Raw genomic sequence first — 24,740 nt, 5'->3', positions numbered from 1 at the left:
CTGTGTTCTGTTTGCTAAAAACTCTTCAATCCAGCCACACAGCTGGTCTGATATTCCGTAGGCTCTTACTTTGTTTATCAGGCGACAGTGCGGAACTGTATCGAACGCCTTCCGGAAGTCAAGAAAAATAGCATCTACCTGGGAGCCTGTATCTAATATTTTCTGGGTCTCATGAACAAATAAGGCGAGTTGGGTCTCACACGATCGCTGTTTCCGGAATCCATGTTGATTCCTACATAGTAGATTCTGGGTTTCCAAAAACGACATGATACTCGAGCAAAAAACATGTTCTAAAATTCTACAAGAGATCGACGTCAGAGATATAGGTCTATAGTTTTGCGCATCTGCTCGACGACCCTTCTTGAAGACTGGGACTATCTGTGCTCTTTTCCAATCATTTGGAACCCTCCGTTCCTCTGGAGACTTGCGGTACACGGCTGTTAGAAGGGGGGCAAGTTCTTTCGCGTACTCTGTGTAGAATCGAATTGGTATTTTGGGAAGGTACGCAGTGCCATGCGCTACACAACGGCTCGCAGGTTGTGCATGTAGATATACCGGTATTACGATTTCGTCCCATTCCGCTTATAAATGGGGCACGGGAAGAATTAGCACGCCACTGTGTCAAGTGTTGCTAGTTTCAGTTTAATCAATACGGTCTGTATGCGATCGACACTTGTATGTGTGTGTGGTTGTGTGTGTGTGTGTGTGTGTGTGTGTGTGTGTGTGTGTGTGTGACTGGGAGAATTTAGTTTCCTTCGTGAAAACCAATTCTCGGAATTTTTTAAAGCTGGGTTTTGGGCAATACATGGCGTCTTCCCCCAAATGTCTTGTCAGTTGAGATTTCTCACTATTCCTCAGTAATCAGCCACATTATGTGACAATTCGCTCTGCTCTTTCTAGCAAGGATTCCATGTTTCCCTTTAGTCTGATGTCATTCATTCCATACAGTTGAAGAGTAAGTATTCGAATGCGAATTTTTTTTAGGTTATGTTCTGTTCTCTAGAACAGGGACTCTTAAGACGTCATGTGCATGGGAAGACTTTATTTATATTTAACGATGGTGATCTTCCGCTGGGTGCCTCTGGGATGCGTACGTGTCGTACAAGACGCTACCGTATTAATATGTCTGCTAAGAACAAGCTTGTGCAGTGTAAGACACAGGACTTAAAATTGAAGACTCACCCGGCCAGACATACATTTTGCGTGATTTCCCTAATTCGCTCGAGGCAAGCACCGGAATGGTTGTTTTGAAAGGACTCCGCCAATTTCCGTCCCCATCCAGGCTTCTGCTCTAATGACGGTGTCGACGGGATTTTGAAAACCGTTTCAGGGCAGCCTTGTGTTAATGCGAAGTGGGTGGGACTCCGTTATGTGGAGAATACTTAGCTCCCCCGTAGGGTGCGCATCTCGTAGTGTTTGACCGCCCGCATCAAGTCCGCGAACCGCGCCTCTGCGAGGTTGCCAAGCATGTGAATCCGAAATACAAGCGGCGGCGGCGGCGGCAGCAGCAGCAGCAGCGATGCGGAGCGGCAATTTCAGTGTGTTGGCGCTGGTCGCTGCCCAAACACAAGGCTGCCCTGACTTAACAATATCACTTACGTCGTCGCGGACAAATTGCTTTATTCCATTAAAACAGCACAATGCTGTTATTTTGTCGAAAATGATATTTTGAGCCCTTGGCTATGTACAAAATACAGGGGCAGAAGAAGATAACAGCAGACAGCCACGTTTTATAATGCTTTTTGTTTATTTAAATAAAGTCCGCCCCCGGTAGCTGAGTGGTCAGCGCGACAGACTGTCAATCCAAAGGGCCCGGGTTCGATTCCTGGCTGGGTCGGAGATTTTCTCCGCTCAGGGACTGGGTGTTGTGTTGTCCTAATCATCATCATTTCATCCCCATCGACGCGCAAGTCGCCGAAGTGGCGTCAAATCGAAAGACTTGCACCAGGCGAACGGTCTGCCTGACGGGAGGCCCTCGTCACACGACATTTCATTTCATTTAAATAAATAGCATTGTAACAAGTGGTTTGCTGCTGTTATCTTCTCTATAGCGTTGTAAAAAGTTGCAGGTTGCTTTATCTTCTCTGCAAGTACAACGCTGCCTGGCTAGCACGTGTGAAACGCGTTTCAGATAAAAGCGGACTAACAGTACATAAAGCCACTCAAAATAAACCAGTTAGTTTTTATGTGACACTGTTGTGTGTGCCATGCTAAAATTTCCATTTTTGACATAACTAAGTTGATCTCTTTTGACACATGTGCTGCCATAAGGCCTAAATTTGAAGGGTGACACAAAAAACTAATTATATTACAAAGAATTAATGGTGAATGTTCGATACGTACAACAAGAACATTTGGTAAAATACAAAGGTTACTCAAGAACAGACCGCATAAAAACGAAACCGTGCGACAAGAACTAAAAATAGAGCCAAGTGAAAGAGGAATAACCAAACACCGCAACACCCGGTACAAACAATACAAGATGCCAAACAGCAAATGACTTCCCAAACTAGCCTTAGCTTACAATCCGATCACAAGGCGAGATGTTGGAAGACCTAAGACGAGATGGGCAGACAATTTGTGAAGACGGAAGAGGCTTAATGCTTAACCCATGAATTTGAGCACGAAAATAATTGTGTTTTGTTTGTGTGTGGAGAGTCATTCAAAAGCACATCATTCATTTCTGCTGTGCTTGGGAAGTTAATAGGACCATCACTGAAATAAATGGGACGCACTGAAACAAATGCCCAGGATCCTTATTTTTATAATCATTAACGTAGCACAAATCACTCTAGCTAGCAGCTGGTGTGGTTATCTGCAAGAAGGTATTAGCTGATAAAAAGTGTTATAATATCCAGTCACGACAATTGTAACTCATTCCAATGAAGCAAAAAATATATAAAATATAATAAAAACAGCTGATGTGAACATGACTAAGACTTGGATTTCTTGAAGTTTATTCCATCCCGAATGCACTTCCGAAAAACGATGTAATGTAATGACTGAAACTTGTTTGTCTGTTCCACGGTCTTTCCGCTGCTGATGCAACATTAATTTAAAACTTTCCTTCCATCCTGCCTCTTTTATTCGTGAGGTATCATGTTGACGAAAACGCACGCGGCTTCTTTCAGTGTTTAAAGGAGTTATACACAACATTAACTGCCTCCACAAATATCGTAACAGATAATATGTTTAAGAAACAGAACTTAAAGAAAGTGCCCCTCCCTTACGTTCCGTCTCTAGTGCCCTGATTCACCAGCAAGTACTAGAAATAACTGCATGCAACTTCTAACACTTCCTGTGGATTTAGACATTTCGATTTCGTGATCTTAGATATGCGTTTACTGTGTCTTGCCACCGTAATTTAGGTCTCTGGCCTTCAACAGTGAGATGATATAGGCTAATGAGTGAAGTAGGTGGTGCTTATATGATATGTCCATACCACCGAAGTCTCAATTCTTGCATCATTTCATCGACTGGAGTCGCTCCAGCTAGTTTTCGGCTCGTTGTATTGTTGATGTGGTCGAGCAGCGAAACGCCTAATGATCTTCTCACCAACCGCATTTCCATGACATGTTGTGAGTGCTCAGAACTTCTGGTGTGGGTACCGTATACTGCAGCTGGCCTCGCCATTGTGCAGAATATCTTTAGTTTTAGGTGGATAGGCATCTTCTTATAACAAAGAATACCAGTGATGTCTCTGAATCGCACCCAGGTCGCTTTGATTCTTGCTCGCACATCCTCGTTCACTTACCCGTCACTCTGTAGTCGAGAACCTAAATATCGGAACGTGTTCATCTTGGTAACAGCAGCTCCACTAATTTTTAGCTTCAGGAAGTGGACTCATTTCGAGGTACTCAGTCTTGTGGACGTTTAAACTAAGGCCCAGATCTTTGCAGACGATCTTTACCATGTTTGGTCTTGATTTTCTATATCCTCTCTGGTATGTGCCGCATGCATCCCATCACCAGCGTATAGCACCTATAATAGGTAGATTGGTTTGGACATGGACGTAGATGGAGGGAGCTGATGTCTGATTAAATTTGCTGCTCATGTGCTGAAAGAAGATTAAAGTGGCTGCTCAGGTGTTGAAAGAAGTGCAGTTACTATTCCAGTTGGAGAGGGCTCTTTGCGGTGTTGGAAGTCCTTATCAAAGTCCTTATCAAGTCACTGAAAGAATTCACAGACGCGCTGCTAGCATCCTAACAGATCGATAGTACAACACCGATGCTCAGAGAACTTAGAGCGGAATTATTACAGACTTTTCGACGCGATGTACAGATTGACGGTTGCCGCAGGTACTAAGCCTTTTAATCTTATACAAATTCCACTTCTTAACACAGCAATTCTTCTTGCGTCAGGGGAAACAGTAACATGAGCACACCACAGACTTATTAGAATCTAACCACACTCAAGTATTACAAGTATCATGTGACACCAACATATTACAGACAACGCGCGCATGGTCGTTTCTTACAGTGATGATAAGTCAGTTCCTGGATACAGCGTGTCCAGGCTAGAGATATACAAAAACATTTGTTTATATTTCAGTACCTGTTAACGTTTATAACTTTATTAGTCCAACATTGTACACGGTATCCTAGATATTTCTATGCATGTTGGTACATTTCAGTGTGGGCATAGTTTCTAGCTCGACTGAGATCGAAACGTTTCACCACTTCCCGCCACATGTTCATAAGCATGGCAGCTGCTGTCTCTACTGCCCAGCGGAGTGAGATCGGGAGAGGGGGCGGGGAGCAAGCCAGTGGGACACCCCCTCCTCCCCCCCCCCCCATCCACTTTCTGATCCAACACTTACGCAGAAATGGGGTGACATCTCCGTGATGTGCACCATCCTGTTGGAAAATGACGTCAGGAGGCATCTGCGGAACTGCATAGGCTATCAACATGTCGAGATAATTTTGCCCTGTCACTGTAGAGTCCTTAAAAAATGGACCAATCACCAAAGTTTATGTAATCCCAACCACAAATTAACTTTTGGTGAGTTCCTTTCGTACTCAATCACTTCTTCTGGAGACTCACTTCCCCATATTCGACAGTTACGTCAGTTAACTTTGCCACATCACTGGACAGAACTGCATTAAGGTAGTCGTTGTTTTCGTCTATACGATGCAACATTTCAGCAGCAAAATCACATCGCCTGCGGTGATCCTCAGGCAAACTTTGGTGTTTTTAAGCATGCAACCGTAGTCTTATTCAAATGTGTGTGAAATGTTAACTGCTAAGGTCATCAGTCCCTAAGCTTACACAATACTTCACCTAAATTATCCTAAGGACAAACACAACACACACACACACACACACACACACACACACACACACACACACACACACACACGCCCGAGGGAGGACTCGAACCTCCGCCGGGACCAGCCGCACAGTCCATGGCTGCAGCGCCTTGAACCGCTCGGCTAATCCCGCGCGGCACAACCAGAGTCGTTTGTGCAGAATGTCGTGCATCGTCGAATGGGAGACGGCTAATTCCCACTAGCTTGTGTAGTGGATTTACGTGGGCTTCTGGCGAATGCTTCGCGCACACGTTCCACGGTCTCTTCGTGCGCATGCGTTTTGGGGTGTTTTCCAGAATTTGAAATCCAACTTCCCGTTTCTCAGTGATAAATGGGCTTACTTGTGGAGGGGGAATGTACATTCCGTTCTCTTTTTGCACGCCACTGAACACTTGTTACAGATTTTAACTCTGCTAACCATAGCAAACACTGCAGCTTTCGTTGTGGGGTCCACATTTTGACTGTAAGGGATAAGTCTTTCTAATACACAGTAAACATTTTTGCGCATGCACCATACAACTCCGCGCTGTTCATGAAATTGTGAGGATAATATCTCGTTGAGTGTATCTACTGATTGCATATGTACCCAAGAACATAAAATGTAGAGTTCTAGCCGGCCGAGGTGGCCGAGCGGTTCTAGGCGCTACAGTCTGGAACCGCGGGACCGCTACGGTCGCAGGTTCGAATCCTGCCTCGGGCATGGATGTGTGTGATGTCCTTAGGTTAGTTAGGTTTAAGTAGTTCTAAGTTCTAGGGGACTGATGACCTCAGAAGTTAAGGCCCATAGTGCTCAGAGCCATTTGAACCATTTTGTAGATTTCTATTGTTATAAGCATTTGTTTGTGTATACCTCTAGCCCTGACATCCTGTATTTTGTGTAAGAATAAGCTGACTGTTTGGTGTTAGCTAAGCGGTATTCCAAGAAGCCTAGCTGATAATTCTGCAGGCACCATCGTAAATCCCATAGATGATGAGAATAATATGAGAGAGATTAGGGCGCGAATACAGGCTTATAGCCGGCCCCGGGGGGGTGGGGGGGGGGGGGGGGGGGCAAGCGGTTCTCGGCACTACAGTCTGGAACCGCGCGACCGCTAACCTAACCTAACCTAACCTAACCTAACCTCCTGCCTCGGGCATGGATGTGTGTGATGTCCTTAGTTAGGTTTAAGTAATTCTAAGTTCTAGGGGACTGATGACCTCAGCAGTTAAGTCCCTTAGTGCTCAGAGCCATTTGAACCATTTTGAACAGGCTTATAGAGAATTATTTTTTCTTCACTTGATACGCGAATGGAATAGGACAAATGCGTACTGTACGAAGTGCCGTCCACTGTGCACAGTTCGGTTTCTTGCGAAGTAGACGTAGGTACTTGATACGTCAGGTCTGTTCATCTTTTTCATTGATGTTTAGGGAGGCGCTCCACTTCTTGCTGTGCCCTTCGACAGTGGAAGATACCGGGAAAGACAATGCACTGAGGCCTGTCAGTCGGTGTTACGTAAACAGTATCGGCTGCCTTGCAAAGTACCTCGTACGGTATAAGGAGGTGTCGCCGGTAATGGCTGAGCTGGCAAAGTCTGCGTGCAGCTAGCGGCTGGCTGGAAGACGTCAGCCTTTGTTTGGCGAGCAAGCGGCGACACGATCCTACTGGAGGCAGGTTTCTTCCTGCCCACCGCCGCAGGAAGCTACTTGTCGGTTCCCCTGGCCTCACGCAGTACCTGCTCACAACAGTACAGTACACAGTGCGTGACAGAAGGGTGCTTTTCACTGTCTGCTAGCGTTCGAGTGATACACTTGCGGGTATACTGTACACCTCGCAGTTTTGTCTGAAGATTGGGCCCTACAGCTTCGAAATCGATAGCGATAGGAAAACAATAAATACAGGTGCGTGGATAACGAAGTAGAATAATTAGTATTTATTTGCCATCGTGACAGTATTACTGATGTTAACCACTGGTTTTCGTATATTCACATTTATGTAGCGGAGTTTAGTAGACTAGCTAGCACGTATTCCTGCCGTGAATGAGTAACTTTACACTAACCGCCTTTAAATCTTTGAAGAACTAACGAAGCGTATATTGAAAAGTAATGGACTCATTTCTAAGCAATAATCGCAAGATGAATCTGTATTTTGTTCGACGAATAGATGCTGTTGTTCCTCTTACACGTGGCCGTATTGCGAACGACAAATCTCACAGGAAAATGCGACTAGTGAGGAGCGCATAAGAACCACCAGCTTGTTAAATAGGCGCATAAGTGAGGTTCGTGACTTGAAACATCACGAATGACCCTCACGGTTTGACGTTGGGCTCACGGATTTATATCAAACTTCGTACACATGCAGTAGGCTGTTAACATAACATAATGTGCAAGTAGCAAAGTGCACTACTGTGGCAGTCCAGAGAAAATTGCAAGAAAGGTTTCCGCATCTATTACGTAACTGATGCACTTGTGCGAAGTCATTGTGGTCAACCGGTTAGCGGTAGCGCTTAGTAAGCGGGTCGTGTATGAGCGACGATTCAAAACCCGCTACACTTGTTTTTGAACCTATATTTTTCTCATCACTGGTCAGATTATTTGATTTATATGACATTTGCGAGGAAATATGATAAAAAACCACGTGCATTTTCATGAAGTTGTAGTGAATTTTTCATATATTTCACTATACTATTTGTAATTAATTTTTCAAGGACGAGGGACAGGCTAGGGAAGCCCAAGCCAAACCTCGATAAATAATGATATGAATGACATTAGTCACAATCAGTAATATAGTTAAGTCAGAATGCACCAGACCACAAGAGTAATGTACAATAACTCGTCGGATGTGCTCTGGACATCACACGTTGCAGGATGATGTTTGTCATAAAGACATGGAAAACATAAAATTGTAACTTCGTGCAAATAATTCACTACATACACGTTTTTTCAATATGTTATCTATAAAATGTCATAAATTAAATAATATGACCAGTGATAAAAAAAATTAATTAATGATTGCGTTTTAGCGGGAGTCGAAGCGTCGCCTCATGCACGTTCGTCTTACGACACGTTCGTCTTACTTAGCTCGAATGCTAACCACGTGATCACTGTGAGTTCTAACATCGACTACCTATGCACAGCCGGCCCCTGTGGCCGAGCGGTTCTAGGCGTTTCAGTCCGGAACCGCGCGACTGCTACGGTCGCAGGTTCGAATCCTGCCTCGGGCATGGATGTGTGTGATGTCTTTAGGTTAGTTAGGTTTAAGTAGTTCTAAGTTCTAGGCGACTGATGACCTCAGATGTTAAGTCCCATAGTGCTCAGAACCATTTGAACCATTTTTGAACCTACGCACAGATAAATAACCCACATAACAGACGCGCAAAACTTCTCTTGTGATTTTCTTGGAATTTCCAGCGCAGTGCACCTTACTACTTCCCCATTATGTAGTTTTAATGGGATACTAAAGGCGTACAAAGTTGGAAGCAAATCTGCAATCCCAACGTCGTGGCCTCCCCTTCTAAGAATATTATTATTCTATGTGCCTGACTTGCCTCAAATTCTATACGAGAGTAACAAATTGACAATTTTCTAATGGTAAAGTTATTGCATTCGGTTTCTGCAAGCCCATGGATTTGTGCCTTCCGCGAGACTAGGCCGTCTAGATACAGACCCTGAAATCTTGCGGTGCCTTCTGTTTCACTAATTGTGCTAATATTGCTGGAAGTTTGTATGCGAGAAGAAACAGAATTCTACATTATGGACTCCATGTACTGCGTCTTGTTCGCCGTTATGCGATCGAGGACTACAGCGAAAGCCGGCCGAAGTGGCCGTGCGGTTAAAGGCGCTGCAGTCTGGAACCGCAAGACCGCTACGGTCGCAGGTTCGAATCCTGCCTCGGGAATGGATGTTTGTGATGTCCTTAGGTTAGTTAGGTTTAACTAGTTCTAAGTTCTAGGGGACTAATGACCTGAGCAGTTGAGTCCCGTAGTGCTCAGAGCCATTTGAACCATTTGAACTACAGCGAAAAACACAAATCGGAACGACAGGATGTGGACTTGAGCCCCGTCGCCACTTAATACAACTCCAGTGTGTATGGCGGCCAGACATTGAAGTAAAAGAGTACAGATCCAGTTCGCCTCCACACTGTGCAAGCAAGGCACGCTTGTCGAAGCACCAGTTTGTGCTTCGAGTGCGCGGAGTTCCGACGACAACGATTTGCTGGTTTTGGCTGCCTTTACAACTATGATGCGAAAAAAAAGGAATGACGCAACGTGATTTGTGGTGTAAAGACTGGTTAACGAAACACTAAATCTATGTACCTCATGTCTACCTGATCCTTATTTTTATCTTTTCTTTCCTTTGCTTCATTCTGGGAGATTTTTATGTAACGACATGTTTGCCTGTGACAGTAAGTTGCTTTGTATTTTGTTCAAAGTACACCATACGGCATTCACTTTTTTCTGTTACCGGTTTTCGATTTTTGATGCAAGCCTGCTTTCACATATTCTTATAAACTTTCGCAGCAACTTGCGATTCTCTTGCTTCATATCACTCGACTTAACTCCGCTACGAAAACCGCCTCACGACTAACGTTTGCTTACAGTAGCTTGTACACTGTCGGTACGCACGCTCAAGTTTGCACGACTGAAGATCGATGAAGCCTCAGGCAGTTTGAACAGACGCACAGTCACCCTGCGGACGTCCGGTCGTGCCTGCACGAAGTGCTTCATTACGCATGCTTGCCAGACTTGCTGCCACGTGTTCGGCCACTATGACACGTCGCACGAACACCACGGGCGACTGTACCTGTGCTGTTGGCGACAGGAGACGGGTAGGGGGCGCGCGTCTCTTATCGCCACGGGACATTTGAGACGTGCTCTGTCTCTTTCGCAGTCGCAGGAGCCGTGCTGGACGCTGGCGTCTGCACATCAGATCAGTTTACCCAACGTCTGCGTCGTTACCCAGCTCATCTACAGAAGGCAAGGACAGAACTGGAAATTGCCAATCTACCGAACGACAATGCGCGCAATGTTCCCCTCCTTTTTCTGTGCGTGCGTGTGTGCGTGTGTGTGTAATTTATTTCCTGTACACAGCACCGTCTGTACAGAGGTAACACCAGTTCTAATGGACAATAACTGCTGTAGGAAATGAGGGAATTTATCATACGAACCATTCCAGCGTAGTCCAAAAACACTCGGCATACAGCTCGAAGGCTGCACATTTTATTCATGATTTCCACACAATATTGTATCCCCCACTCTTCTGGCTACACGATCCCATTTTTCAACGTACTCCCCACGCAATGCGACACCTTTTGCCACTTCGCTGGGTAAGGCTGTACGCCCACATGGTACGACTGTACTGCTCGACCCCGGAGCCAACGTCTTGCTGCGTCAATAACCTACCCATCATCCACACATCGCTTCCTGCGGAGTTCATCCTTCATTGGGTCAAACAGATGGAAGTTGCGAGCTCCGAGGAATGACAGTTGATGACGTTTTGTGAGCTGCTCTCGGGTGCGCAAACCTGTATGGAGCCTTGCGTTGTCATAGAGAAAGAGGTTCGGGCGTTTTTGTGGCACCTTACTACTCTCAAATAAGACTTTTACGTATTGGTAGACTATTTTCTCACAGAAGATAAATTTGGTTAGCTTGTTTAAATGAATTATCGTAAAATATGAGCTTTCGCATCCGAAAATCTTAGTTATATAAAATAAAGCAGACTCACGGTGTCAATGAATCGAAGCCACGCTCACTCCAAAGATGTCCGCAGACGGTGCTGGGTTCATCAACAAATAATAACCCAGCAAGCTGTCATAACTGTAGCAGTACGCCACCCGGAGAGGGAAATTTATAAATAGTCCCCTGAGTTACAGCAGTGACGCATGACATTTTAGCGCGCAATGCCTTCATTCCGCAGAGAGCGGTGGATGGATACATGGTGTTGCGAAACAAATAGGAAAACGGAGCAGTGAGACACAAAACGAACTCTAGTGGAGTAACGGCATGTAATTGTGACTGCCACAAAAGTGAATAATGGCGGGTCTTGTGGCCAGGAGAAAAGGGATGCCGTATGAAGCAAGGAAGCACTTTTGTTGGATTGCAAGAAATAAGAACTACTGCCTAATGTGAGGTGGCCGGATGAAATTTTAAATACGCAGCAGCAGCGTGGGTACGTGTAGTTGAAAGTCTGTAATACATGGGCAGCTCTATATTAAGCCTACGTCTACCGGCAGGTGTTAAATGGCTGATGTCGATAATGTATGCTATCCGGAGAGGGTTCGTACGTTATTCAATTTTAATTAAAAAGCGTGATTTTTACAAGCCTTTAGAAAACTGCAGCGTTGTACCAGAAAGAAGTATATACTAATTACAAAATGATTTGCACAAAAGTGGCAATTGACCCTCAACAATAAAAAGTGTGAGATCCTCCACATGAGCACTAAACAAATTTTGTTAAATTTCAGTTACACGAATAATCGTACAAATTTAAAGATTCTCGATTCAACTACGTACCTAGAGATTACAATTACGGACGACATATACTGTAACCATCACACAAAAAATATGAGGAAGACTCCGTTTTATTGCCACAAAACTTAGAAGATGCAACACATCAACTAAAGAGACTGCCTATCCTAAGCATGACCTTCCTCTTCTGGAGTACTGCTCCGACATATTGGATCCGTACCAGATAGGATCGACGGAGGACACTGAAAAAGTTCTAACAAGGGCACCCCGTTTCATATTATTGCGATATAAGGGAGAGTCACGGATATATTAAGCGAGTTCCGAGGGTGGCAATCATCAAGGCAAAGGCGTTTTTCTTTTCGCGAAATTTCAATAACCAACTTTCTCCTCCGAATGCGGAAACATTTTGTTGACTCTCACCTACAAAGGGAGAAATTACCATCCTGATAAAATATGAGAAATCAGAGTTCGAACGGAAAGATTTCGGTATTCATTTTTCGCCACCTGCTTTTCGAGAGTGGGGCAGCCGAGAAATAGCCTATAAACGGTTCTATGAACCTTCTCTCACGCACTTAAAATGTGGACTGCGGAGCAGTCATGTAGATGCGGGTTTTGACGTAGGTGTCAGAAGCTGCACGTGAATTACTGTCTCACATGAAGCGCCACAAATCCAGTTGGAAGAACCAACGATCAGTATTGACGGAAGGCGTAGATTGTGGAAACTGCCGAGCTATCGCTACGGCAACACATTAGGAACTTCCACAGTGGCCTGATGTCGGCCTGCGCCACATCGTCCTAGTGTCAACAGCATCTCTGACACGCAACAGACAAGTGGAACGTCTTACACCAGGTGTAGAAGTATGAAACCGGAATTTGGTTGTTTGGAACTCATAAACAATATTTTGTTCAAAACAACCTCCATTGCTATTTACACGTTTCTCGCACCTCTCCGGCAGGCTGTGAATGCCATGCTAAAAAAAGCAGTTCTTCCTTTGAAGCGAACCAGTCAGCGAGCCATTTTCGTACATTTTCATACGAATTAAAGCGCTGTTCAGCTAGAGCGTGTCCCAGTGATACAAAATAGATGGTAATCGGACGGAGCCAAGTCTGGAGAATAAGCCGCATCCCTTGTATTTCCCAACTGAACGCCTCGACCGTTTCCCTGACCCGTTTTGCTGTGTGTGATGGGGCATTTTCAAGGAGCAATATGACATTGCGTTGCCTTTTTCCCTATTCCGGTCCTTTTTCACGTAATGCTCGATTTAAATCGATCATTTGCTGTTGGTAGCGGTCAGTGGTAAAGGTTTCACCAGGTTTTAGCAGCTCATAATAGATGACACCCTTCTGATCCCATCAAACACAGAGCATTGCCTTCTTTCCAAAGCGATTTGGTCTTGCAGTGGATGTCGATGGTAAATGGTTCAAATGGCTCTGAGCACTATGGGATTTAACTTCTGAGGTCATCAGTCCCCTAGAACTGAGAACTACTTAAACCTAACTAACCTAAGGACATCACACACATCCATGCCCGAGGCAGGATTCGAACCTGCGACCGTAGCGGTCGCGCGGTTCCAGACTGTAGCGCCTAGAACCGCTCGGCCACCCTGGCCGGCTTGCCTGGATTCACCCATGATTTACGACGCTTAGGTTTCTCAAAATATATCCATTTTTCACCATCTGTCACTATTCGATGGGAAAAAGATTTTCTTTTGTATCTGGCGAGCAGCATTCTAGAAGTGGTCTTTCGATTTGCTTGCTGTCTTTCATTCAGTTCGTGCGGAGCCTGTTTTCCCACTTTCTGCAGCTTTCCTATAGTTTTCAGACGAAGAGAAACAACGGTTTCCTGCGTCCCATTCAATTGTCCCGCGAGTTCCTGTTGAGTTTGAGCATCATCTTCATCCAATAAGGCCTGCAATTCGTTGTCCTGGAACTTTTTCGATGGTTTCCCGCGCTCGTGGTTTCTCACGTCAAAATCACCACTTTGGAATTTTTTGAACCACTAGAAACACTGTGTTTTCCCAAGAGCATGTTCGCCGAAAACTTTGACAAGCATTCGTTGCGATTCTGCAGTAGTTTTCTTGAAATGAGAACCGAAAACCAATGCTGCCCTAAAATGGTTGTTCGTAGGCACAAAACTAAACATTTTTACGTGTTTGAAACAGATAGCGATGTATGGAACTTGGGTTACTGCGTGTGACATTCGTCGTCAGCCGTTACAGCAAGCAGAAGGCGCTACAGACCCGGTCTCACGGGCCCTGTACTGACGGCTAACACCATCTATAGGGAAATTCCGGTTTCATACTTCTACACCTGGTAAGCTACGTAGCCGAGGGCAGATCTATCACCTCGAATTGCATATGTAGTGGCAGAGCCACGTGACTCTGTGTACATGGTACCTTGAAGATCAGTAATTCAGTAGTAAATATACGAGGCAGTTCAAATGGCTCTGAGCACTATGGGACTTAACATCTGAGGTCATCAGTCCCCTGGAACTTAGTACTACTTAAACCTAACTAACCTAAGGGCATCACACACATCCATGCCCGAGGCAGGATTCGAACCTGCGACGTTAGAGGTTGCGCGGTTCCAGACTGAAGCGCCTAGAACCGTTAGACCACAACGGCCGACAATACGAGGCAGTAAGTGAAGAAATAAGGGCTACTGCAGTCCGCTACAACAAACAACACCGAAAATAATATGGGAATTTTAACTGTTTACCATACCTCTAGTACAAGATAGAAAGAATTTCACGCCGGAAGAAACCATGCCTGAAATACGTTCCTGATTTGGAACGACCTGGAAGTCATATCTTCTGCAAAGCATAAGGCGCACTGAGCTGAAAGTATGTTGGAAAATAAATAGTATGTAAGTAAGAGCAGCACTGAGCTTCTGGAAAAGTTTAAAGGTCACCACGGTGGCATTGTACTTGCTCACTGGCCGGCTCCAAGCCAGCATCCAGCCATTCTGAAGCAGGGAAACGTTGCGTATCACATTCCAGGGCGATTTATTTTACCTACACATCGTCCTATGCCTTTGCAAAGTATTGATCTTTTTTAATTCTCAGTTGAATGTTAAAAGGTTTTTTACGGTGCCGTTAAACTTTGTAACAGAACTACCAGTAAATGAAGAGTTTTTAGGACGAAGAAGCGTTTTGACAATGCAGACGAGCCAAACACTGACGGCTGCGTAGCTAAAATCAGACAGTAGTCAATGTCTGTCATCCCGTAATAAAATAAGCTTATACTAAGCTCACTTAACGTGTTTATACTCAGTATTATTGATATAAATCTATCGGCGATGTCTAGTGTTGAGAGATGAAACACAGCTACCTCTCGTCTTGCAGCCAGTGTGTTTCCAGCTGACATGCACATCACCGATACTTAACCTCCCAAGCTCGGATGCAAATTAATGCTTCAGGTAGCTTTTAAGAACTTCGTAACAATACAGCATGGTTCTGTTAGAATCATTTTAAAACGATACCGCTGGCTCCACGATACGAAATGCCGTTAGCTCGTAAGACATTTATACGTACAGAATACTCCGCAAGCCATTGTCAAGTGCGTGGTATAGGGTGCTTTTTACCAACAACAGCAACGCACTGCCATATTCTATTCGCGTATGAAGCAAGGGGAATATGGCTGACTATACTCCTGCAAGCGTGCTATCTCTCTACTATCATTTTCTCACGTTTCCGAAATACACGTTGTGGGCAGCACAACTGCTCCACAACCCACCTGGAATACCGGTCATGTTAACTAATCCAACGGCGTTTCTCAATATCACATCCGCCATTCTTCCAAAGATTCCCACTTTTTAAGTTACCAGAGTACTTTCGTTAAAAAAATTGTTTATTCGGACTCTAGCTGCCCAGATATTTAGTCAACTAAACTGTCGTTTAATATATTTACAAATATATTTATTGTGAAGTTTCAATATATCTCACTCTTTTTTAATTATACACTCATGTTACGAAAGTCATGGTATAGCGATATGCTGGAATAGCGATATGCACATGTACATATGGCGGTAGTATCGCGTACCCAGGGTATAAAAGGGCAGTGCATTGACTGAGCTGTCATTTGAACTCAGCCGGCCGGTGTGGCCGTGCTGTTCTAGGCGCTTCAGTCTGGAACCGCGTGACCGCTACGGTCGCAGGTTCGAACCCTGTCTCGGGCATGGATGTGTGTGATGTCCTTAGGTTAGTTAGGTTTAAGTAGTTCTAAGTTCTAGGGGACTGATGACCACAGATGTTAAGTCCCATAGTGCTCAGAACCATTTGAACTCAGGTAATTCACCTGAAAAGATTCCCGACGGGATTATGGTCGCACGAGACGCAAGGGACATTCCATTTCGAAAATCGTTAAAGGGTACCGCGATATCCACAGTGTCTAGTGTGTACCGAGAATACCAGATTTCGGGGTTACCTCTCACCACAGACAACGCAGTGACCGAAGGCCTTCACTTTGTCCGCAGCTCGCGGTCGTGCGGTAGCGTTCTCGCTTCCTACGCCCGGGTTCCCGGGTTCGATTCCCGGCGGGATTTTCCCTGCCTAGTGATGACTGGGTGTTGTGTGATGTCCTTAGGTTAGTTAGGTTTAAGTAGTTCTAAGTTCTAGGGGACTGATGACCATAGATGTTAAGTCCCACAGTGCTCAGAGCCATTTGAACCATTTTTGCCTTCACTTAACGACCGAGAGCAGCAGCGTTTGCTAACATACGAGGGCAGTTCAATAAGTAATGCAACACATTTTTTTTCTGAAACAGGGGTTGTTTTATTCAGCATTGAAATACACTAGGTTATTCCCCAGTCTTTTAGCTACACAACACTATTTTTCAACGTAATCTCCATTCAATGCTACGGCCTTACGCCACCTTGAAATGAGGGCCTGTATGCCTGCACGGTACCACTCCACTGGTCGATGTCGGAGCCAACGTCGTACTGCATCAATAACTTCTTCATCATCCGCGTAGTGCCTCCCACGGATTGCGTCCTTCATTGGGCCAAACATATGGAAATCCGACGGTGCGAGATCGGGGCTGTAGGGTGCATGAGGAAGAACAGTCCACTGAAGTTTTGTGAGCTCCTCTTGGGTGTGAAGACTTGTGTGAGGTCTTGCGTTGTCATGAAGAAGGAGAAGTTCGTTCAGAGTTTTGTGCCTACGAACACGCTGAAGTCGTTTCTTCAGTTTCTGAAGAGTAGCACAATACACTTCAGAGTTGATCGTTTGACCATGGGGAAGGACATCGAACAGAATAACCCATTCAGCGTCCCAGAAGACTGTAACCATGACTTTACCGGCTGAGGGTATGGCTTTAAACTTTTTCTTGGTAGGGGAGTGGGTGTGGCGCCACTCCATTGATTGCCGTTTTGTTTCAGGTTCGAAGTGATGAACCCATGTTTCATCGCCTGTAACAATCTTTGACAAGAAATTGTCACCCTCAGCCACATGACGAGCAAGCAATTCCGCACAGATGGTTCTCCTTTGCTCTTTATGGTGTTCGGTTAGACAACGAGGGACCCAGCGGGAACAAACCTTTGAATATCCCAACTGGTGAACAATTGTGACAGCACTACCAACAGAGATGTCAAGTTGAGCACTGAGTTGTTTGACGGTGATCCGTCGATCATCTCGAACGAGTGTGTTCGCACGCTCAGCCATTGCAGGAGTCACACCTGTGCACGGCCGGCCCGCACGCGGGAGATCAGACAGTCTTGCTTGACCTTGCGGCGATGATGACACACGCTTTGCCCAACGACTCACCGTGCTTTTGTCCACTGCCAGATCACCGTAGACATTCTGCAAGCGCCTATGAATATCTGAGATGCCCTGGTTTTCCGCCAAAAGAAACTCGATCACTGCCCGTTGTTTGCAACGCACATCCGTTACAGACGCCATTTTAACAGCTCCGTACAGCGCTGCCACCTGTCGGAAGTCAATGAAACTATACGAGACGAAGCGGGAATGTTTGAAAATATTCCACAAGAAATTTCCGGTTTTTTCAACCAAAATTGGCCGAGAAAAAAAATGTGTTGCATTACTTATTGAACTGCCCTCGTACAAGCAACACCGATTGGAATAACCGCAAAAATAATTGTGGCACGTCCGACGAACGTATCCGTTTGGACAGAGCGGCGAAATTTGGCGTTAATGGGCTGTGGCAGTAGACGACCGGCGCGAGTGCCTTTGCTAACAGCACGACATGGCTTCCAGCGCCTCTCCTGGGGTCGTCACCATATATCCGTTGGACCGTCGACTACTGGAAAATCGTGGCCTGGTCAGATGAGTTTCGATGGCAAGAGCCTGTGTTCGGCTACTTGGAGAACATCTGCAGCCTTTCGTGTGGTTTATGTTCACAAGCAACAATGGAATTTTTATGGATGACAATGGACCATGTCACCAGGTCACATTTGATCGCGATTGGTTTGACGAACATTCCGGACGGTTTGAACGATTGATTTGTCCACCCAGATCGCCCGACATAAATCCCTTCGAACATTCGTGGGACTTAATCGAGAGGTCAGTTCGTGCTCGTGGCAACAGTTTTGCAAGTATGTAGGGCTACAGAGGCAGTATGGCTTAATAATTCTGTAGGAACGACTTCTTGCGTCCAGGCAATGTCGAGTTGCTGCACTACGCCGGGGGAAAAGGAGATCCGACACGATATTAGGAGGCGTCTAATGACTTTTGTCACTTCAGTGTGTATTGCAATCCAAATGCCACAAACATGCCGCTTCTTATTTTTCATCCTGTGGTACAAAAGTCCTGTGCTCGGATATTGATAACTGACAAATCGTGTTTCATTCGTAGTAAGTTTTAGAGGGCTCATCGGTGGAGATAACTAATTGGGCGTTCTTTTACACTTTCGTATGGGCTGTAATGACGTCTTTGCAGCTCGTCTCTGATCTTTCAATGGCTGCCGTCAGATTCACTTGATGAGAACCTCAAATACTTTTTAGCAGCACTCTAAAATAGGTCGTACAAGAGTATTGTCAGCAATTTCCTTTACAGATACACTGCAATATTCCAGAATCCTCTCAAGAAATATGTCTTCTATTCGTCTTACCTACTTCTAATTTTACGTGTTATTTCCACTTCATATATTATTATGATGATTATTATTATTATTCCTAGCTATTAATATGCAATGACGCCATCTAGAAGTTGTTTCTTTCGTTTGTGGGCAGTATCTTCTGTTCATCAGCATTTGAAGAACCCCGGAATTCAATGAAGCTCAAATACAGCCTGAGTCATTATGCATTTTCTCAAAATCATGCAGCCTCATTCCCACGAGGTAGACGATACCATGGTAAGCGCACAATCAAAGAGCGCTGCTGACCCTATTTAATATAACGCTCATAAAATTGAGGCCATTAACGATCATTATTAAGCCGTTTCGTTTCTGCTGAATATTGGCAGGTTGGTGTATTGCATTCGGTTACATCAACTAAAATTTCTTTGTATCTGTAAGTCAATCTTTATACAGGATGGTTATGGGACGTCGGCTGTTCAGTATAAAATGCCAAACGTAAACGACTTCTGCCATCTAAATTTCCAGTTTTATTTTGTTTGTGCAACCGGTTTCAGCTTTAAATTACGCCATCTTTAGGCCCCCTGAATGACGTGTCGGAAGAATCCCACTTCCTGCACATTCGAAGTAAGGGCCAGCATTCAGTTACAGCGGAGACCATGGACTGTAGGCTGGCTCCTACTTCGACTGTGCGGGACGTGAGATTCTTCCTACACGTCATTCAGGGGGCCTGAAGATGGCGTAATTTAACGCTAAAACCGGTTGCACAAATACAATATAATTGGAAATTTAGAAGGCAGAAGGTGTTTAGATTTGACATCTTACAATTTCTTCGAGCCGATCAGATATCTGTGTAGATACACCGTAAGACTGTATCTTGGTCATCAGTCGGCTGCGTGTTGTAAATTGGAACGCATATCGGAAATCTAGCGAGTTGGAATCCAAACAGTTCACCTGCGTCTACAACTTGAAAACTTTTTTGTGTTAAAATATGCAAGACAAGATAAGACAAAACAGAACGTGAACAGGAGAACAATACTGGGACGAAATTGAGTGAGAAATCTGTTGAGGGGTGACAAGATTCAAACGACGTCCTTTCGGGTGGGGGCTGAATGCTTCGCCGGAACGGATGATGGCCTGCGCTTCCTGCAGACAGGCCGCTATCGAACCGCGGCCCCTGACGTAAGAGGTATTAATACCCGGGTAGCGTGGGCGCACCGCCAGCCTGCCTGCCCGTCTCTCTCTGTGCTGCCTAGGCCAGGCCAGGCGGCTAGGTGCTGTGCTGCACTGGACTGGACTGGACTGGACTGGACTGACCTAAAATTCACAAAGCCGCCTGGAGGCCGCTCGCGGTACTCCTGGACGTGATGGTTCATATCCCACCGATCGTACTAAGACAGGCAGGAAAACTTATCCAGCATGTACCGAGCATGGTAGTGCATCGTTCAAAACCAAATTAAATTTTTCATGGGTTCCGTACAGTTCCATGTCGCGATAGTTACGATGGTGGGACAAAGGCCGATTTCTTTCCTTATTCTTTCCCAGTTCTGGTCAGTTTTTCGGCTCTAATAAGACAAAAGGGAGGAAATGGTAAAGGTACACGGAGAACCGTCAGCCACACACTGTAAGATGACCAGCATAATATAAATGTGTATACGACGGGGCGTTTCGTTACTAATGTAGACATGTAGGAGGAATACGCGAGGTGCTTTTCGTTATTTCGAAGGCTGGTTTGATGCAGCTCTCCAAGCCAGTCTATACTATGCAAGCCTCTTCACCTTAGATCAACTACTGCAGTCTACCATCCATTTGAGCCTGCTTACTCTCGTATTCATCCCTTTGTCTCCCTCTATGGTTTTTATCCCGTCCCACACACTTCCCTCCTACACCAAGCTATCGGTTTGTTGATGGCTCAGGTTGTGTCCCATCAAGCGATTCTCTTTTTTAGTCATATTGTGCCATACATTTATTTTTTCTCAAATTCGATTCGGCCTCATTACTTACTCGCTCAACTACATTTAATTGTTGCATGCATAGGGTCTTATAATAATAATAATAATAATAATAATAATAGTAATACAGTATCGAGCCTAAAATATTGTATGCAAGAGCCTAACACTGCAAACGAAAAGCGACATGGAAAGCACACAGAAGGAAAGACGCAAAATTGACAGCAGGACTGATTACACTCTAGGAAAACCACGGAGAAATCATAGCAGCAGATACCAGAAAAAGAAGGTTGAAGTTCTACAGGCAGATCAGCTGCCAACAAGAGTCACCTACAAAATTCTGACATACACGCAACGGGTCTGGTCAACAGTACCCTGGACCACACAAGTCAACTTGACCTAGAAAAAGCACAGATCGATCCAATAGACACTTAAGGCAGAAACATGTTCAGAGACAAGATACCCAAGTGGAATGTGAGGCCAGAGGCTGAAGTCCCAAAGAAACAAGGGACAAAGTGGAGTGAAAATAGAGACTCCATGGAGAGAAAATGACGAAATCCTTAATCGACGCAGAATGCTTTCCGTGACCCAGGATCTCGACGCAAATAATAATAATAATAATAATAATAATACTGTAATAAATAATAATAATAAACTGTAAGGCTGGGACGAGGAAACAAAAATAGTGGAATAAACTGTCTCGCATTTGCAGGTAACTTTGCTATATTTTCTGAAGACGTGACATTCGCTGTGCTACAAGTTAACCCTTTAGAAAAAAATAGCAATAGGATCGGCTCAAGAATTTCTGCAGGGAAAAAAAGTTAACCAACAGTAAAAATGGCAGCGAAATTTCTGAAAACTGATATTTGCCAAAAAATTTGTTAAAAAATTCAAATATCGTATGTAGATAAACCAAGAAAGTGGCCTGGAAAAACTTATAGAGCTTCAGGATACATAAAAAGGGAAGGGAATGTGATTTAATCAATAAAAAATGTCTTAAAACGCAAAAATGAGGCATTACAATACAATATTGTGCCCAGAATGTCTATATGTCCGCGAATGTCTAGAATTAAATTATAATTTAGATAAATTAGAAATAGTAGAAAGGCGAATCATCAGGCGCTTGTGATAGGCTGGAAATTACGAAGAAACTATGAAATTTATCGAAACATGAAAAACGTATTGCCTGTAATGAGAAAAAGAAGACGATTATTTTTTGGAAATTTATATTGATTGTTAAGATCGTAGTTTAACCAAAATGACTGTAACATGATCTAGAATGGTCAGAAGACAGAAAGAAAAACAAAGCGAACGGACGGGGGAGTATTGGAAGAAAAGAAAAGAAAAGAACAACGAATGAGGATTTCTACATCATGCTTACTTGACCTGGCCCATCCAAGAAGAGGAAGAGAGAGAGAGAGAGAGAGAGAGAGAGAGAGAGAGAGAAAATGTCAGTTGTGCAGACTGCATACTTACTATAAATTTACATTCGTAGTCAGTAGGAACGATCATTACAGTTTTACATTCCGTCTTTATCGAGGTCGCAGGAGACGGTTGTTCATAACCTTTCCGCTGGTATTCTTTATGCCGAGGAATATAACATAACATTCTTAACACAGGTACCTCTTGAAATCAGATACGGCCTCTTCTCCAGCATTATGTATAAAAGGCCTGAAATCAATCATGAAAGACTAAAATAATTTACAGTGAACAAATCGAAAAGAAAATAGTACAAAAAGCAAAGTTTACAAGTACTGAGTATTATCAGTTTTTATTTGCGGCAGTGAGACATGGCATCTTAATGTGAAATCCATTAAAAGAAAGTGAGAATTCGCCAGTGAGCAACGCAGAGATGGATACTGGGGATTACCAGAAGGCACATGAAAACACAACAAAATAATGAGTGGACAGACTGAAGTGGACGATGTAATTATTATTGTGGTGGAAATTGGGGGTTGATGGGGCATATGGCCGTAGGAATGGATGGCAGACGGAAGTTCTTTGCTGGATTCTGTGAGGAAAGACGACCTAACGGAAAATTGGCAGGTAACATTAGAAACCACGCAGAACTACGTGGATGGAGGACTCGGAAAGGTCTTTATCCAACAGTGGATGTGGAGTGATTGGTGGTGACTGTATTCTTAGAAGCAACGCTGAGGTGATGGATACTGGGTTTGATAGAACTGTGTTCGTATAAATTACATTTCACCGTGCAGCGACCTGTGTCGTGACGTCAGACGCTCCGCGGCGCACACAATGAAGGCGACAGGCGCTATGTGGACCGAGGTCACCTAATTGCCCTCATCTCCGTCTGTCCCACACGCTACTGGCCTTCCTGCCGCGGACGACGACTTAATTTTCCCGTCCTGAATTCACTATGTTGCACGTTAACTTCAGAGACATCTTCTCTAGGCCGCCGCGAAACAGGCCTTCTGTTCATAGCGAAGCCAAAATCTGAGACACTGATACTGTCGTGCTGAAATGAGCCCATAATTTATACAGGGTGTTACAAAAAGGTAGGGCCAAACTTTCAGGAAACATTCCTCAAACACAAAGAAAGAAAATATGTTATGTGGACATGTGTCCGGAAACGCTTACTTTCCATGTTAGAGCTCATTTTATTACTTCTCTTCAAATCACATTAATCATGGAATGGAAACACACAGCAACAGAGCGTACCAGCGTGACTTCAAACACTTTGTTACAGGAAATGTTCAAAATGTCCTCCGTTAGCGAGGATACATGCATCCACCCTCCGTCGCATGGAATCCCTGATGCGCTGATGCTGCCCTGGAGAATGGCGTATTGTATCACAACCGTCCGCAATACGAGCACGAAGAGCCTCTACATTTGGTAACGGGGTTGCGTAGACAAGAACTTTCAAATGCCCCCATAAATGAAAGTCAAGAGGGTTGAGGTCAGGAGAGCGTGGAGGCCATGGAATTGGTCCGCCTCTACCAATCGAATCTGTTGTTGAGAAGCGTACGAACACTTCGACTGAAATGTGCAGGAGCTCCATCGTGCATGAACCACATGTTGTGTCGTACTTGCAAAGGCACATGTTCTAGCAGCACAGGTAGAGTATCCTGTATGAAATCATGATAACGTGCTCCACTGAGCGTACGTGGACGAATCTAAAATGAGCGCTAACATGGAAATTAAGCGTTTCCGGACACATGTCCACATAACATCTTTTCTTTATTTGTGTGTGAGGAATGTTTCCTGAAAGTTTGGCCGTACCTTTTTGTAGCACCCTGTAGACAGATGAAGGAAGGAAGCCATTAAAGTTTTGATACATAATCCAATTTCGACAAACGGATATCTGCGGTAGGTTGTGAAGGTCCCATCATTGTCCACCAGTGAAACAGTCTTTTAATGAATTTAAAACACCTGGACGGTGTTTCTGAAGTTCGCTAAATGGACCCATTCCAAACGGCATAGCACAGGGGAATTAGTAATGAATACCTTTGTTAACAAAATTCTACCTTATGAAATTCTCTTTTCCTTTATTTTTCCTTCAGTGACACACGAGCAATCTTCGGAGGACTGATCATTTATTTTTACTGCATAGAAATATCGTAGAAGGATAGCACTCTCTCAAATTGTTCATAAAATCGGAGAGAAAACATGTCAGCCAAACTTTTGATGATATACTTTTAACTAGAGAGTGTGACACACGTTTACTATTACTCTGTATACAGTAGCATTATCTTAAGATACTTACGCTCGGAGAACTATTTATAGAAAAACAGTAAAACAAATAGATTTGCCCAACACAAATGCAGTGAATGTTCTTTGTTAACAGTGCTACTACTAATGTACTTTTCATCTTGTCATCTGCAGTCGGCCAGAGTGGCCGAGCGGTTCTAGGCGATTCAGTCTGGAACCGCGCGACCGCTACGGTCGCAGGTCGAATCCTGCCTCGGGCATGGATGTGTGTGATGTCCTTAGGTTAGTTAGGTTTAAGTAGTTCTAAGTTCTAGAGCCATTTGAACCATTTGTCATCTGCA

The 24,740-nt window shown here is 44.4% G+C and overlaps 1 protein-coding gene across 3 annotated transcripts in view; it reads left to right on the top strand.

Annotated features, from left to right (window-relative positions):
• LOC124794717 (tumor protein p53-inducible nuclear protein 2) overlaps nucleotides 1-24,740 on the top strand; it is a 78,715-nt gene that overhangs the window by 24,502 nt on the left and 29,473 nt on the right. Inside the window, exon 1 of one of the 3 annotated variants that reach the window (XM_047258301.1) lies at nucleotides 7,079-7,188. The exons of the other annotated variants lie outside the window; for them this stretch is intronic. The gene's annotated coding sequence lies outside the window, so the exon portion shown is untranslated. Of the gene's footprint in view, nucleotides 1-7,078; nucleotides 7,189-24,740 lie in introns of those variants that run through there. 3 annotated transcript variants of the gene reach the window in all.

Source organism: Schistocerca piceifrons, chromosome 4, assembly GCF_021461385.2.
Source record: "Schistocerca piceifrons isolate TAMUIC-IGC-003096 chromosome 4, iqSchPice1.1, whole genome shotgun sequence".
NCBI lineage: Eukaryota > Metazoa > Arthropoda > Insecta > Orthoptera > Acrididae > Schistocerca > Schistocerca piceifrons.
This window is presented reverse-complemented; position numbering and strand designations above follow the sequence as displayed.